Genomic DNA, 15,944 nt, shown 5'->3' with positions numbered 1-15,944 from the left:
AATCCAAGAAGAACATGCAAGCGAGGCTATCTGTGACCCACAAAGCCTAAAGATTTACTATATGGCCCATTATGGGAAAAGTTTACTGACCACTGGTCTGAGCATCCTTTTTAAGCTTTAATGTGCATTTGAATCCTGGGAAACTAGCTTCTGAGATCGAGATTGGGACTACATCTCTAACAAGGTCCCAGGTGATACTGCTAATCCCCGACCATAACTTTGAGTAACAAGGCTCTAGAGCTGCACTGTCCAAAAAACTAGCACTTGCAATGTGGCTAGTGCAACTAAGGAACTACATTATTTTATTTCTCTCATTTTAATTAATTTATATTTAAAATTGAAAAGTAGTACTTGATTCAGCAACTAGAAATCTTTTAAATACTTTGGTACACTTTCAACTGTCAATTTTATGAAATTTAAATACAGATCAGTTATTTCCAATAAAAATTTAGTGTCCAAATTGAGGTGTGTTCTAAGTGTAAAATGCACACCAGATTTTGAATACTTTGTATGAAAAAAGACTGTAAAATTTTGCAGCATATTCATGTATCAAATCATTATGTTGCACACCTTAAATGTTTACAGTGTTATATGTCAATTATATCTCAATAAAACTGGGGCGGAAAGACTGTAAGATATTTCAGTAATAAATTTTTATATTGATTACATGCCAAAATATTTTTATATATTTGGTTAAATTTAAATTAATCAATTACTTCTTTTAACTTTTTTTTTTTTTTGAGGTACACGGGCCTCTCACCGTTGCGGCCTCTCCCGCTGCAGAGCACAGGCTCCGAACGTGCAGGCTCAACGGCCATGGCTCATGCGCCCAGCCGCTCCGTGGCATGCGGGATCCTCCAGGACCGGGGCACGAACCCACGTCCCCTGCAGCAGCAGGCGGACTCCCAACCCCTGCGCCACCAGGGAAGCCCCTCTTTCAACTTTTTTAATGTAGCTATCAGAAAATTTTAAATTACGTATGAGCCTCGTGTTCTATTTCTGTAGGACAGCACTGGTCTAAAATGGCCCAAGCCTGTGTTTCTGAATGCATGCATCAGCCAAAAGAACCAGGTTTTACCAGCCGTTGTGTGGGTGGCACAACGGGAGAAGTTAGCTCATGGAAAATGTAAAGAATAAAATAATGTGTTGATAAAATTATCCATTTGTCTAGAGATTCTCAGGTGGGTAAGGAACTCGGTACCTCATCCCCCCAGAATCCATGGTTCTCACCAGTGGCACAATATTCTTACCCTTCATGGAACTAACGCTGTAATTCTGTGCATTTCAGTGTATTCTTTTTTTGGATGATGGGTCAAGTCTAGTCCATCCTGGAAATACTGAACCTAGGTAGTGCTGAATAAAGTAATGAAGGATCAGAGTGAGTTTAGATGCCTTGTCTGAAAGCAGGAGAATAGAGCAAATGTTCTCTGAGAATGTCTACAACAAGAAGATTTGAAAAAACTTTGAAAGTAAACATCTATAAGCAAAGGAAAAAAGGCATGAAAAGGAAAAGAAACAACCCAAGTGGATTCTGAACAACAGATTCTACCAGCAACCTGGAATCTTCTTTGGAACAATTCCAATTTTAATTGATGGGGTAAATGCATGTTTATCATAATTGGAAGTGTTTAATCCAGTCCACAAATGTTTGACTTAAAGACCATCTGAGCTCAGAAACCAGAGGACTGAAGTTAAATTGAGTAATGACATAGAAAAGGAAAATGGAAATTTTTTTATAATTATTCTAATTCAGTTTCTTCTACTTCCTGTCCCTAAAATATCTATTTACAAGTGTTCTTTTAAAAATGAATGAAGCTCAAACAAATACTTATTTTTGGAAAAAGAGTGAGAAGAATGTTTCACTTTACAGAAATTTTCTTTACTAAGTATTCATTTTAGGATCTCGCACAAGAGTAGTCTTTGAACAGAGCATCACTTAAGTCATAAAGAGAATCCCATTGTCATGTCCACCAATTACTAAAGAACAGTCAAACATGAGGATGACAAAACTTTGATATTATTAGTAAAGTAATAGGAAAATATAACTTGATTTGCCAAAAGAAAGTTATTTGCATATAGAATGCAAACATTTACCAATTATATAAATAAACCGAAGCTGGGGTAAAAATGGATGGAGTGGATTTTTACTCTTTTGGACACTGTTCATTCTCCAAAAGGTCTGAGTGGACAGAGAGGCAATATCACAGAGGGTGTTAGTATGTTAGGGGTTAGTTTAAAACTACTTAACATTTTAAAAAATTAAAGCCATATCTGAAGCTACATAAGACAAATTAATTCACAAGACGCTGAGCTGGAAGGTGTGCCCAAAAGAAGTGCTATTGGGACCTTGGGGTAGACTCTGCTCATCCTTGTTATCCCTTCTTTATTCTTTTGGTATTAGTACAAGATTCTTCTTTGGGGTGCCAGCCTGGCGTGGCCAAATCGGAGTCATAGTAATTGGTTGAACACATGCATGGCCACATGACCCAGGCTAGCGCAACTGACATCATCTGTTGGGAATCCTAATGGTGACAGGAGTGACAAGGTCAGAGAGTGGTTGGAGCTGATTCACCTCAACAGCAGCGCCCAGAAGAGATGGTCAGTTAGTTCTTGCTCTCTGGAGCCCTGGAGTTGTCCTGGATGGTCTCCCTTACAAGGTTATTCTATTTTTTCCTTGGATTCCATGAACTTCTCCAAATCCTTTCAACAGATTGTTTGGTTCAAGTTAACCAGACTCAGTTTCTGTTGCTTGTAAGCAAAGACCCTGCTGCATTCCGACTTAACACAATGAGAAAATACATTAGAGGTAATTTAGCCCATCTGTTTATTATCATTGGGCAGAATCAGGTATAAATGATCTCAGAAAGGTGAAATCTGGCTTAGCTAAGCAGAAATAGTGTATCCCATAATGTCACCTATTAAAAAACTGAGTGTACCTGCCAAGAAGTTCTTCCTTTACATCTAATCTCAGTTTTTGGACAATATCCATTTAATGCTATTATCTCACTATATATTTATTACATGCTTATTAGTTAATGAGAATGGCAACGTGTCCATGTAGAGGGATGAGTACACAGGTGTTCATTGTACTCTTTACTCTTGTGAAGTTTGAAAATTTCTAAAAGTTGTTCTTTTTTAAATGCCTCTCATGTATGAGATGGTGGCAATATTATGGGGCGTACAAGGCAAAGTTCTACCTTCACAGAGTGTATTAGGTAAAAGAATGAAAATACAGAATTCTTGGTCCACATAGAAAAGCTTTTGTGAGCACAGGCATGGAACAGGGGTCCCTCAGATACAGGTGAACTTATACTGACATCAGGGAGCCAAACAAACACAAAATAATAAAGATGAGTGAACTCCTTGGGATGGGTACCAAGGCTGCGCGCCAGCCACTTGCAAAGCATCAACTTTAATACGTGCTAGAGGAGGTGCTCCTTTTCTTAAATCTGATTGGCTCAGCCAGCTGGCTGCTGGCACCAGTCATGAGAAGACACACACCTCCGGGCAGGGGCGGGGCAGGGGGAGGTGCTCTGAATGTACATATAAGGAATCCACTGATAAACTGCTTGGGTTGGGGAAATGAGACCTCCAAGGGGCATGTTCTGGCGAGAGCGGGTGGGTCCCCTTACCTGCAGGACTAGCGTAGCCTAGTGTTAAGAGCAGGCACTGTCATCAGATGACCTGGATTTGGATCCTAGCTCCACTTCTTTTTTCTCTTTCTTAAATTTTTCCTCCCCAATTTTTTTATTTTGGTAAAAGACACATAATGTAAAATTTACCATTTTTAAGTGTACAGTTTGGTGGTGTTAAGTACATTCACAATGTTGTGCAATCGATCTCCAGAACTCTTTCATCTTGCAAAACTGAAACTCTATACCCATTAATAACTCCCTCCTCCCTCCTCCTCCCAGCCCCTGGCAACCACCATTCTACTTTCTGTTTGTATAAATCTGAGTACTCTATTATTATGTAACTCATATAGGTGGAATCATACATCATTTGTCTTTTTATGACTGGCTTATTTCCCTTAGCATAATGTCCTCAAGGTTCATCCAGGTTATAACATGTCTCAGAATTACCTTCTTTTTTAAGGCTGAATAATATTCCATTGTATGGAAATACCACGTTCATCCACATTGTTATCCATTCATCCATCGATGGATTCTTGGGCTGTTTCCACCTTTTGGCTATTGTGAATAATGTTGCTATAAACCTGGGTGTAGGACAATCTCTTTGAGACCCTGCTCTCAATTCTTTCAGTTATATACCCCAAAGTGGAATTTCTGGATCATATGGTAATTCTATTTTTAAGTTTTTGAGGAACCTCCATACTGTTTTTCACAACAGCTGCACCATTTTTCTTTCCCATCAGCAATGCGTGAGTGTTCCAACTTCTCCACAGCCTCAAGAACACTTAATATTTTCCTTTTAAAAATTATTATAGCCATCCTAATAGGTGAGCTGTGATGTTTTAATGCTCACATCTGATTTGGAAAATGTAGATCTATAACCTGTGGCAGAGGGTACTGACCAGCTAGTGCCAGAGAAGAGAAGGTCACAGACCACCTAGTGCCAGAGAACCTGAAAGAGTTGGCAGGAGCCATGACTGCCCAGATGAGGGAAGTACCATAGAGCCACACCCAGAAAACTGTGCTTAGTTAGGGCTGTTTTCTACCACAAGTAGAGAAGAGGCTGGCAGGGCCCAAAGAGGAACCAAAGCTATTAAAAGAATGGCGGAATTGGTCCAGAGCAAAGACGAAAGCTCCAAGGGGTAGTTTGGGTCATCAGTGCCCACTGTTTACAAATATGGGCCAAACCAACAAGGGAATTTGTTTTTAAGAAAAGGGAGGCTTTAAAAAGGGAAAATATACTAGCAATATGGCAACGACTTAAAAAGGAGAATCTGAGTTCAATATTAGACCAAAAAAATAATATTAAGATAAAGCTACACAGAATGAGGAATGGTTTCACCAGAAAGTGAGGAAGTATTATTTTTGGAACTCCCTCTGCAGAAAGAAGTGTGTCTTATTGGAGGGAAAGTTCAATCTTTCTACAGATCAATCAAGTAACAGAAGAATGTTCAGTCTCTGGCTTCTTTGAGATATAGATATATATATATGTATATGTATATATATATATATTTTTAAACTTTGTCATTTTCACATTTCCCTATTCCCAATTATTTCAGAAAACTCTCAAGATTCAAATTCAGCATGCCTGAAATCCAACTCATACTCTTCCTCCCCTCCCACTCCACCTCTTTGAAAAATTCCCCTGACACCACAGCTTTCCCTCCCCAGCTGAGTGGCTGCCCTGCCACCCCTCCTGCCCTTTGGAATCACCTTCCCACCTCCTCCCCTTCACTTATCTGGTAGGTGGTTTCTCCTTCTGACTTGCTTTCTGAACCTGCCTCATTCTCCTCTGCCCCAGACCTGATCCTCTCCCCAGGCTTATCTATAGCCTGTGGCAGCAACTTCCCGGCTCACCTCTAGTCTCCAGCCTCCATCCATCCAGCACTCCCAGGCCTCAAGGCTGCCACACCATCCACTGCTCTACAGCTGGTCAAGCACCAACCCGTCGTCAACTCCTGGTTTCCCAAAGAGTAGCCTGAAAACTTTTAAATGAACTTCAAGGCAAATTAACCTCCAACCCATAAACAATCACTGCTTCCCGGATTCACCATATGTGCTTTTTTAAAGTTACAATATTGACAAAACAGTATTATTATTTTTTAAAATTAATTTATTTATTTATGGCTGCGTTGGGTCTTCGTTGCTGCCCGCGGGCTTTCTGTAGTTGTGGCGAGCGGGAGCTGCTCTTCGTTGCAGTGCATGGGCTTCTCTCATTGTGGTGGCTTCTCTTGTTGCAGAGCATGGGCTCTAGGCGTGCAGGCTTCAGTAGTTGTGGCACGCGGGCTCAGTAGTTGTGGCACGCGCAGCCTCAGTAGTTGTGACTCGCGGGCTCTAGAGCGCAGGCTCAGTAGTTGCCGCGCACAGGCTTAGTTGCTTTGCAGCATATGGGATCTTCCTGGACCAAGGATCGAACCCGTGCCCCCTGCATTGGTAGGCGGATTCTTAACCACTGTGCCACCAGGGAAGTTCCAGACAAAACAATATTATTTTAACAACAAAAATTCAAGGCAAAAATTCCCCACAGTCTCATGGGTTTGTGTACATCCATGATATCCTCTAGTCCTTGTCTATATGCTTAGTCCATGTTTACAGACTTGCAGTAATGTTGATAGAAATTTGAATCTTCTTATTTTACTTAACATGATATAGGGAATAACCTTCTATTTTGTTAGTAACATTGCCTGATCATTTCCCCAAAGCATTGCTCGCATTTATTTTGCTTAAAATGTTTTGCTCTTACAAATAATATCGCATTGAAGATTCTCTTGCATCTATCCTTGGCCTCTTGTACATGCACTTCTGTAGGATTGAGTCCAAAAAAAGGAATGCCTGACCCAGGGGTTTGAGTATATTAAATATTGATAGACATGACCAGTGACCTGCCAGAAATGCGTGCTTCTGTCCACTTCGAGCGACGCAGTGGTGTGTGAGAATACCTTTCCCCCACGTTCTTGCCAGTGCTGGATAGCATCACTCTTTCATTTTTGCCAATCTGATGAGTGTTTTTTTTCTTTTAAAAAGGTACCTCAGTTTCTTCACATGTTTATTCATTCTTTGAATTTCTCTTCCTCTGAAAAGCCTATTAAATACCTTCTCTATTTTTCTGTTGGATTATTTTTCTTCCCAAAGTGTGGGTCTTCGTGTATTGAAGATTTTAACCCTTCATCTGCCATGTGTATTGCAAGTACTTTCCCATTATAGATCTCTCAGCCTCTCCCCACCCCTAGTCCTGAGTCAGAAAATGAAATGTCATTTGTCATGGCACAGGAGAATGCATCCAATTTGCTGCTTCCTTGGGCACCTTGCCCTACCGTTCACCTCCTCCTCAATAGGTTAATTCCCTTCAAAACAGAGTGATGCCTAAGTGTCTTTGTTGGTGTGAAAGGCCAGAGCCCCTGAATGAATGAAGGTGTGGGGGATGGGACTGAGGAATGGCCGTAAGATGTGACTGGAGAGATGAAGCAGGAGCTGGGTCATGCAGGGCCTTGTAAGATTTATTTTAAGTGCAAAAGGAAGGTATGAGCTGGATTATGTTTTTGAAAGGATGCTTGTAGCTGCTGGGTGGAACATGCACTAAGAGAGCAGGACTCGAAGCAAGGAGCCCAGTTAGGAGGATATGATTGTGGTCCAGGTGAGAGACAGTGGTGGTTTGGACTAGGGTACTGGCCGTGGGTAACGGAGAGGTTGATAGACACATTTTGAGCTATAATGAAGGGTTAACATTGTCAATAGATTATGCTAAGAGATCGGACACGGAGTGGTGAGATGGAGATGTAGAGATTTAACTCCTGGGATTCTGGCTTAAATCACTGGATAGGAGGATCTGATTGGGAGCGGAGTTCAGAAGGAAAACAAGATTCAGTCTTAGACTTGTCAACTCTGAGCCACCTGTGAAACAGTCAGATGGAGAGGTGAGATGTTGGAGGATGGAGCTCAGACTTGGTGTCTGGGTTGGAGACACGAACTTGGAAATAAGCAGCAAAAATTCAACAGATGGTATTTAAAGCCAGGGGAAAAGGAGGTGCCGATAAAGGAGACTATTGAATCTGGGAGCCCAGAAGACACCTTACTAAAAGCAGTTTCAGTAAGTGTGTGGGAGCGTGCTGAGTACGTCGGAATGAGTTGGAAAATTCATAAAATGTGAGGAAGTAGAGATGGCATAGAGAGACAACTCTGTCTGGAAGCTCAGTTGTGAATAAAGAGTGAGAAATAGGGAGGTGTGAAGAAAGGGTGTGCTGAATGAGATGGCGGTGGGATACTGAGAAGGTGAGAGGAACGGGTCCAGAGCACGGGGAAAGGGCTTGACTTAGGGCAGGAGGAGGTCACCTCCTCTGGCACAATAGAAGGAGGTGAAGGAGGCGATGCAGATGTGAGAAGCCTGTAGATTAGATGGTAGGAAGGTGAGAGGGGTCCTGTCCGGTGGGAGTTGAGGGGGGGATGCTGGCAGGAAGGGAAGCAGGAGGGGAATGGAGAGAGAGAAATATTTACAGAGTGAAGGAAAGAAACCAGTTCTTAGATTGCTAAGAAGAATGAAGACAAAGCCCATCTCATGAAATTTCAGAATGCCAAAAATAAAGAGAAAAGTTTCCAAATCAGAGAGAGAGAGAGAACCAGATCACACAAAAGGGGATGATCCTATGAGCACCGTATCTCTCTCGTTGGCAACACTGGATGCTAGAAAACACTGGAACAACAGATAGATAGTTCCAAGAGAAGTTTAATTTTTGAACCCGGAGCTCTATACCAAGTCAAACAAGCATTCAAATGGAAAGGACAAAATAAAGATATTTTCAATCATCCAAAGATTCATAAAGTTTACGCTCACAGACACATCCCCGAAAATTTCCCAGCAAGTCAGAAAATGAATCCATGAGAGATACATGTGATACTAAAAACAATGATGAGCAAAGAACGGGGGTAAAGGGTGTGCTTAGAAATTAAGTATAACTAACTGCTGGCTGTTTTTCTTAAGGCAGTCTGAAGGCAGTCTGAAACTCAAGTTCAGCTGATTATAAACATGAGAGGTGGAGTTAAGAGAGAGAGGAGGGAAGTGAAAGTCTACTAAGTTCTTCATCTCATTCAGAGGAGGAAATAGATACTGATTACCTCTAGTTATTGAAGGAAAATGTGTGTTAAGTGTAATCATAATCCTAAAAAGAATAGAAGATGTATACTGTCTATATATTCTAATCCCCAGAAGGAAAGAATGGAAAAACAACAACAAAAACCTATTAATTCAATGAAAATAAAAGATTCTTACAAAGGGGGGAAGGGAAGAAAGGCAAGAGAAAAGAAATAATTGTATTCAGAAATAGAAAACCCCAAAGAAGATGGTCTAAACGGTGCTAAACATATCTCATTGAGGAATTGAAGAATGAGTTATTAGAGAAACATAATAAAATTTCTGAGCGAGGTTATCTTCTCTTTTCCACCCCAATTGGAAGGTGCTGAGGAATACCTCTAAAACTATCTTTATTAATAAATATACTACTTACCATGGCTGTATAATTACCCAAAGTGTAGTGGCATAAAACAACTATTTCTTTTGCTTGTGGATTCTATGTAGCAGGAATTGGGGCAGGGTACAGTGGAGGGAGGTGGCCTGTCTTTGCTCCCAACGTTTGGAGCCTCAGTTGAAAGTGTCAAAAACTTTTCACTCACATGTCTGGCAGTTGGTGCTGGCTGTTGACTGGGGGCCTCATTTCCTCTCCATGTAGCCTGGGCTTCCTCACCACATGGTGGCTGGGTTCCAAGGGCAAGCATCCCACGAGAAAAAGAGCCAGGGGAAGCTGGAAGTCACACAGCATCACTTCAATATGTTTGTTAGAGGTGAGTCACTAAGGCCGGCTAATGTTCCAGGGCAGGAGAATTAGGGTCCACCCTTTTTGAGAGAAGGGGCAAAGCATTTGTGGGCAAGTTTTAAAACCATCATAATAACCAAGTGGAATTCTTCATGATCAAACCAAGAATGTACTATATAAACAACCTTTAAAACTTCAAGTCTACAGCAAAACATGATGATATACTAAACAAAGTTAATATACAGCTATACAGACAGACTTTTAAATAACATTAGTCTTAGCGATTTGTCAATAACAAACTCTTTGGGTTTTGCAAGTTTCCTTTTTTCCCAGCCCTCAGATCAGGTAAATTCTGTTAGAATTACAATCAAGAAAACCTAGCTATTTGCTATTTACAGGAGACCTGGACAAAACAAAGTAAAAATCAACATAAAAGGAAAAACAGAGAGAATTTTAAAACTCTAAAAAGGGATGTAGCAAATATACCAGATATCCTAAGAAAAATAATTCAGGGTGAAAATGTTAGGGGATTTCCTATTCAACTAACCTTATAAGTAACCAAGAAAAGAGAAGTTCAAACAATATCAAACAAACAAAATTTTAAAGTATTAATAATGTACATCGCTTGCATGGGTGTAGGGAAGGGTATATGTATTCACTATTGTTGGGTGTGTGAAATTGTACACCCTTTTCGGGGGACAATTTGCAGTATTTGTTAAACTGTAAAGCCCACACCATTTGACCCAACAATTTCACTACCAAATATTCAGCCTACATAATCTTTACTAATGCAATACGATGTGAATACTATGCAGAACTTTCAAAGAGGAACATCTATACATAATAATATGGAAGGATTTCCAAAACAACGTTAACTGAAAAAAAGCAAACAGCAGAAGAATACATACAGCATGAGCCCTCTTATTTTTTAAATTACAGAACTAAATTATATATCTACAACTTACATTCATATTGGGTTGACCAAAAAGTGCCTTTGGTTTTTAAATAAAAACAAAAGACACATTTTTCATTTTCACCAAGAACCTTATTGAACAACGTATTCACCCTTTTGTTCCACTACTTTCTGCCATTTTTCAGGCAACTTCATAATTCCATCGTCCCAAAACTTTTTATCTTTCTGAGCAAAGAACTGTTCTAGGTGCCTTTTACAGTCTTCCAGGGAATTGAAATTTTTTCCATTAAGAGAATTTTGTAAAGACTGAAATAAATGGAAGTTCAAAGGTGCAATGTCTGGTGAATATGGTGGATAAATCAGAACTTCTCAGCCAAGCTGTAACAGTTTTTGCCTGGTCATGAAAGAAACAGGCAGCCTTGCGTTATCCTGATAGAAGATTATGCGTTTTCTGTTGACTAATTCTGGACGCTTTTCGTGGAGTGCTGCTTTCAGTTGGTCTAACTGGGAACAGTACTTGTTGGAATTAATCGTTTGGTTTTCATCACAGAGGAGCTCATAGTAGAGGACTCCCTTCCAATCCCACCATATACATTACATCACCTTCCTTGGATGAAGACCGGCCTTTGGTGTGGTTGGTGGTGGTTCATTTCGCTTGCCCCATGATCTCTTCCGTTCCACCTTATTGTACAGTATCCACTTTTCATCACCCATCACAATTTGTTTTAAAAACGGAACGTTTTCATTACGTTTAAGTAGAGAATCGCATGCGGAAATACGGTCAAGGAGGTTTTTTTTGCTTAACTTATGTGGAACCCAAACATCAACGCGATTAACATAACCAAGCTGGTGCAAATGATTTTCAGCACTTGATTGGATAGTTTGAGTATGTCGGCTATCTCCCACGTGGTGTAAAGTTGACTGTTCTCAATTAATGTCTCTATTTGATCACTATCAACTTCAACTGGTCTACCCAACCGTGGAGCCTTGTCCAGCAAGAAATCTCCAGCACGAAACTTCGCAAACCACTTTTGACATGTTCGATGGGTCACAGCACCTTCTCCATACACTGAACGAATCTTTTTTGTGTTTCTGCTGCATTTCTACCTCTCTTGAAATAATAAAGCATAATATGCCGAAAACGTTGCTTTTTTTCTTCCATCTTCAACATTAAAATGACTACACAAAAATTCACTAAACTTGATAAGTCTTTTTTTAAAGGCACACTGATATGACAGCTGTCACCATGCAACCTAACAAAATTGTTTCGATGAAGTTCAAGTGCTACTAGAGCCATCTTATGGGAAAAACAATGAAAGAACCTTTTGGCCAACCCAATACATATGCAAACACAAAGAAAAGTGTGAAGAAAGATTTGTATTAAACTGATAACAGTGGCTTCCTCTCAGGATTAAAATTAGGATTAGGGCTTCCCTGGTGGCGCAGTGGTTGAGAGTCCGCCTGCCGATTCAGGGGACGCGGGTTTGTGCCCCGGTCCGGGAAGATCCCACATGCCGCGGAGCGGCTGGGCCCATGAGCCATGGCCGTTGAGCCTGCGCATCCGGAGCCTGTGCTCCGCAACAGGGAGAGGCCACAACAGTGAGAGGCCCTCGTACCGCAAAAAAAAAAAAAAAGTAGGATTAAAAGTTTAGGATAAGAAGGTAAATGAAGATTTTTTCCTCTATACCCTGCTATATTTTGGATTTCTTAAACATAAAATATACATACATAAACTATATAACTTTAAAAATTCAAAACAAAATGAACTTTAAACATTGTTTTGTATCGATATATGTATAGTTTTCGGTAACCGTTTTACTGAGACATAATTCCCATACCATACAGTTCACCCACTTAAAGTGTACAATTTAATGGTTTTTAGTATATTCACAGAGTTGTGCAACCATCATTGTAATCAGCTTTAGAACATTTTCTTCACCCTCAAAAAAAAAGCCTTTAGCTGTTTACAATAGCCAGGACATGGAAGGAACCTAAATGTCCATCAATAGAGGAATGGATAAAGAAGATGTGGTACATATATAGAATGCAGTATTACTTAACCATAAAAAGGAATGAAATGGGGTCATTTGTAGAGACGTGGATGGACCTAGAGTCTGTCATACAGGGTGAAGTAAGTCAGAAAGAGAAAAACATATCGTATATTAACGCATGTATTTGGAATCTAGAAAAATGGTATAGTTTTTCTTATTGGCAAAGCAGAAACAGAGACACAGACATAGAGAACAAACCTATGGACACCAAACGGGGAAGGGAGAGGTGGGATGAATTGGGAGATGGGGATTGACATATATACACTATTGATACTATGTATAAAATAGATAAGTAATGAGAACTACTGTATAGCACAAGGAACTCTACTCAATGCTCTGCGGTGACCTAAATGGAAAGGAAATCCAAAAAAGAGGGGACATATGTATACATATAGCTGATTCACTTTGCTATACAGTAGAAACTAACACAACATTGTAAAGCAACTATACTCCAATCAAAATAAAAAAAAAAAAAAAAGCCTTCAGCTATCACCCGTTCTCCAATCTTCCCAACCCCCCAAGTCCTAGGCAACCATTAATCCATTTTCTATCTCTGTAGAATTGCCTTTTCTGGACACTTCATGTATATGGAATCACATAATATGTCATCTTTTGTAACTGGCTTCTTTCACTGAGTATAATGTTTTCAAGGTTTACCCATGTTGTAGTATGTATCAATACTTAATTCCTTTTTATAGCCAAATAATATTCCATTGGATGGATATATGTACCTTGTTTAGTTTATCCATTCAACAGGTGGTGGGCATTTAGGTTGGTTCTGCCTTTTGGCTATTATCAATAATGCTACTATAAAATATTCATGCACAAGTTTCTGTGAGGACATATATTTTCATTTCTCTTAGGTATATATCCAGGTGTGGAATTGCTGGGTCAGATGGTATACCTCTGTGCAATTATTTGAGTAACTGCCAAACTTTTCCAAAGTGGCTGCACCATTTTACACTCCTACCAACAACGTATGAGGGTTCCAATTTCTCCACATTCTCACTAACACTTAAATTATTTGTCTTTTTGATTACTAGTGGATGTGATGTAATATCTCATTGTGGTTTCGATTTGTATTCCCTGATGACTAACGAAGTTGAACATCTTTTCATGTACTTTTTGGCCCTTTGTATATCTTCTTTGGAGAAATGCTTAATCTGAATAACATTTAATTAGCCCATTAATTATTAATCTAATTAGTAAAATTAGGTTACTTTTATTGTTGAGTTGTAAGAGTTCTTCATATATTCCAGATACAAATCCTTTATCAGATGTATGATTTGCACACATTTTCTCCCATTGTATAGATTGTCTTTTCACTTTCTTAATAGTGTCATTTGAAACACAAAATTTTTAATTCTGATGAAGTCAAATTTGTTAATTTTTTGTTAAGTTTTGTTAGTACTGATGAAGTTGAATTTGTTAAATCTTTCGTTGCTTGTGCTTTGGGTGGCATATCTAAGAAACCATCGCCTTATCCAAGGTCACAAAGATTTACCCGTATGGTATCTTCTAAGAGTTTTATAGTTTTTGCTCTTATGTCTAGGTCTTTGATCCATTTTGAGTTAATTCTTGTATATGGTGTGAGATAGGGGTCCAATTTCATTTGTTTGCATAGATATCCACTTGCCCCAGCACCATTTGTTGAAGAGACTATTCTTTCCCCACTGAATGGTCTTGGCACCATTATTAAAAAATTGATTTACCATAGAGATATGGGTTTATTTTTGGACTCTCAATTCTCTTCTATTGATCTATACATCTATCTTCTGCCAGTACCACACTATCTTGGTCACTTTTGCTTCGTGGTAAGTTTTGAAATCAAAAAGTGTAAGTTCTCTAAACATTGTTCTTCTTTTCAAGATTATTTTGGCTATTGTGTTCCTTGAGTTTCATGTGAATTTTATGATCAGTGCATCAATTTCTACAAGGAACAGCTGAGATTCTGTTAGGGGTTGCATTGAATAAAATGAACTTTTAAAATGGTAGATGTTGTTACGGTGTTATTATTATTCTATGAGAAATAAGAATAAAGTAGCACTTTATCAAGTGGTTTCGTGAGACTCAGCTTATGGGAGTTAACAAATATCAATGTGTGTCATCATCTAGATCCAGAGTTGCCAAATTCTCACTATACGGCTTCCTATGTATCTTTCAAAACCATGCTTCCTTCTCCATCTCTGCTCTAAAGTTATAAAATACATCCCTAACTTTTCACAATCTTCTCAGAGTTTATATTATGCCACTTCACATGAAATGTAGAAAGGTTGCAACCATGTAGGTCCATTTACATCCCCCGTCCTCCATGCATAGTTGTTAAAATTATTACATCCACATACATCATAAACCCCATAATACAATGTTATAATTTTTATTTAAACAATTATTTGTATTTTAAAGAAATTAAGATGACAAAATTATCTTTTATAGTTATCCACCTATTTACCATTCTCAATGATCTTCATTCCATCCTGTAGATTTGAGCGTTTATCTGGTTTCATTTTCCTTCTGTCTGAAGAAATTCCTTTAGCATTTCCTGTAGTGCTAGTCTGCTGCTGACCTATTCTCTTAGATTTCCTCTAATCTAAAAATCTGTTTTTCACCTTTATTCTTGAAGGATATATTCACTAACTATAGAATCCTGGAATGACAGGGGTTTTTTCCCCCCTGTACTTTAAAGATGTGGTGCCAGTCTTCTGGCCTCCTTTGTTTCTGAAAGAAGTCTCAGGTTATTTGAGACTTTGTCCCCCTGTACACAGAGATAACAATGTGCTGTTATCTCTGACTACTTTCAAGATTTTATCTTTATTTCATTTTCAGAAATTTGACTATAATGTCTCCAGGTATGCTGTTGCTGTTGTTTTTAAAATCCTGCTTGGGATTATCCTGAGCTTTTTGAATCTATAAATTTACACCTTTACCAAATGTAGCCATTTCTTAAAATTCTTTTTTCAAGCATTTTCTGTCCCATTTTTCCTCTTTTCCTTCTAGGACACCAGTTACACGTATGTTAGACATTTTGATATTGCCCCACACGTCCTTGAAGTGCTGCTCGTTTTTTTTTAATGTGTATGTCCTTCAGGATGGATAATTTCAATTGATCTACCTTCAACTTTATTAAGTCTTCTGTAATCTTTCTTCTGCTCTTAAAGCCACCCAGTGATATTATATATGATATTGAAATTTTCATTTGTGATATTGACTTTTCTGAGATATTTTGAGAATTTCCAGTTTGTTCTTTTTTATAGTTACTATTCTGCTGAGATTTTCTATTCTTTAATTTATGGCAAATACATTTCCTTTATGTCCTTGGGCATAGTTGTAATAGCTGCTTTTAAATCCTTGTCTGCTATTCTAGTATCTGAATCATCTTGGAGTTGGTCTTCACTGGCTATCTTTTTTCTTAGATTGTTGTGTTTTCTTGTTTTTTGGTATATCAGGGAATTTTGATTGTATCCTGGATGTTATGAATGATGCATTGTAGAGTCTCTGGATTCTGTTATGTTTCTCTGAAGAAAATTGGTTTAGATTTTAGCTT

This window comes from Lipotes vexillifer, unplaced genomic scaffold (genome assembly GCF_000442215.2).
Source record: "Lipotes vexillifer unplaced genomic scaffold, Lipotes_vexillifer_v1.1 scaffold182, whole genome shotgun sequence".
Classification (NCBI taxonomy): domain Eukaryota; kingdom Metazoa; phylum Chordata; class Mammalia; order Artiodactyla; family Lipotidae; genus Lipotes; species Lipotes vexillifer.
Note: the sequence above shows the minus strand (reverse complement) of the source record.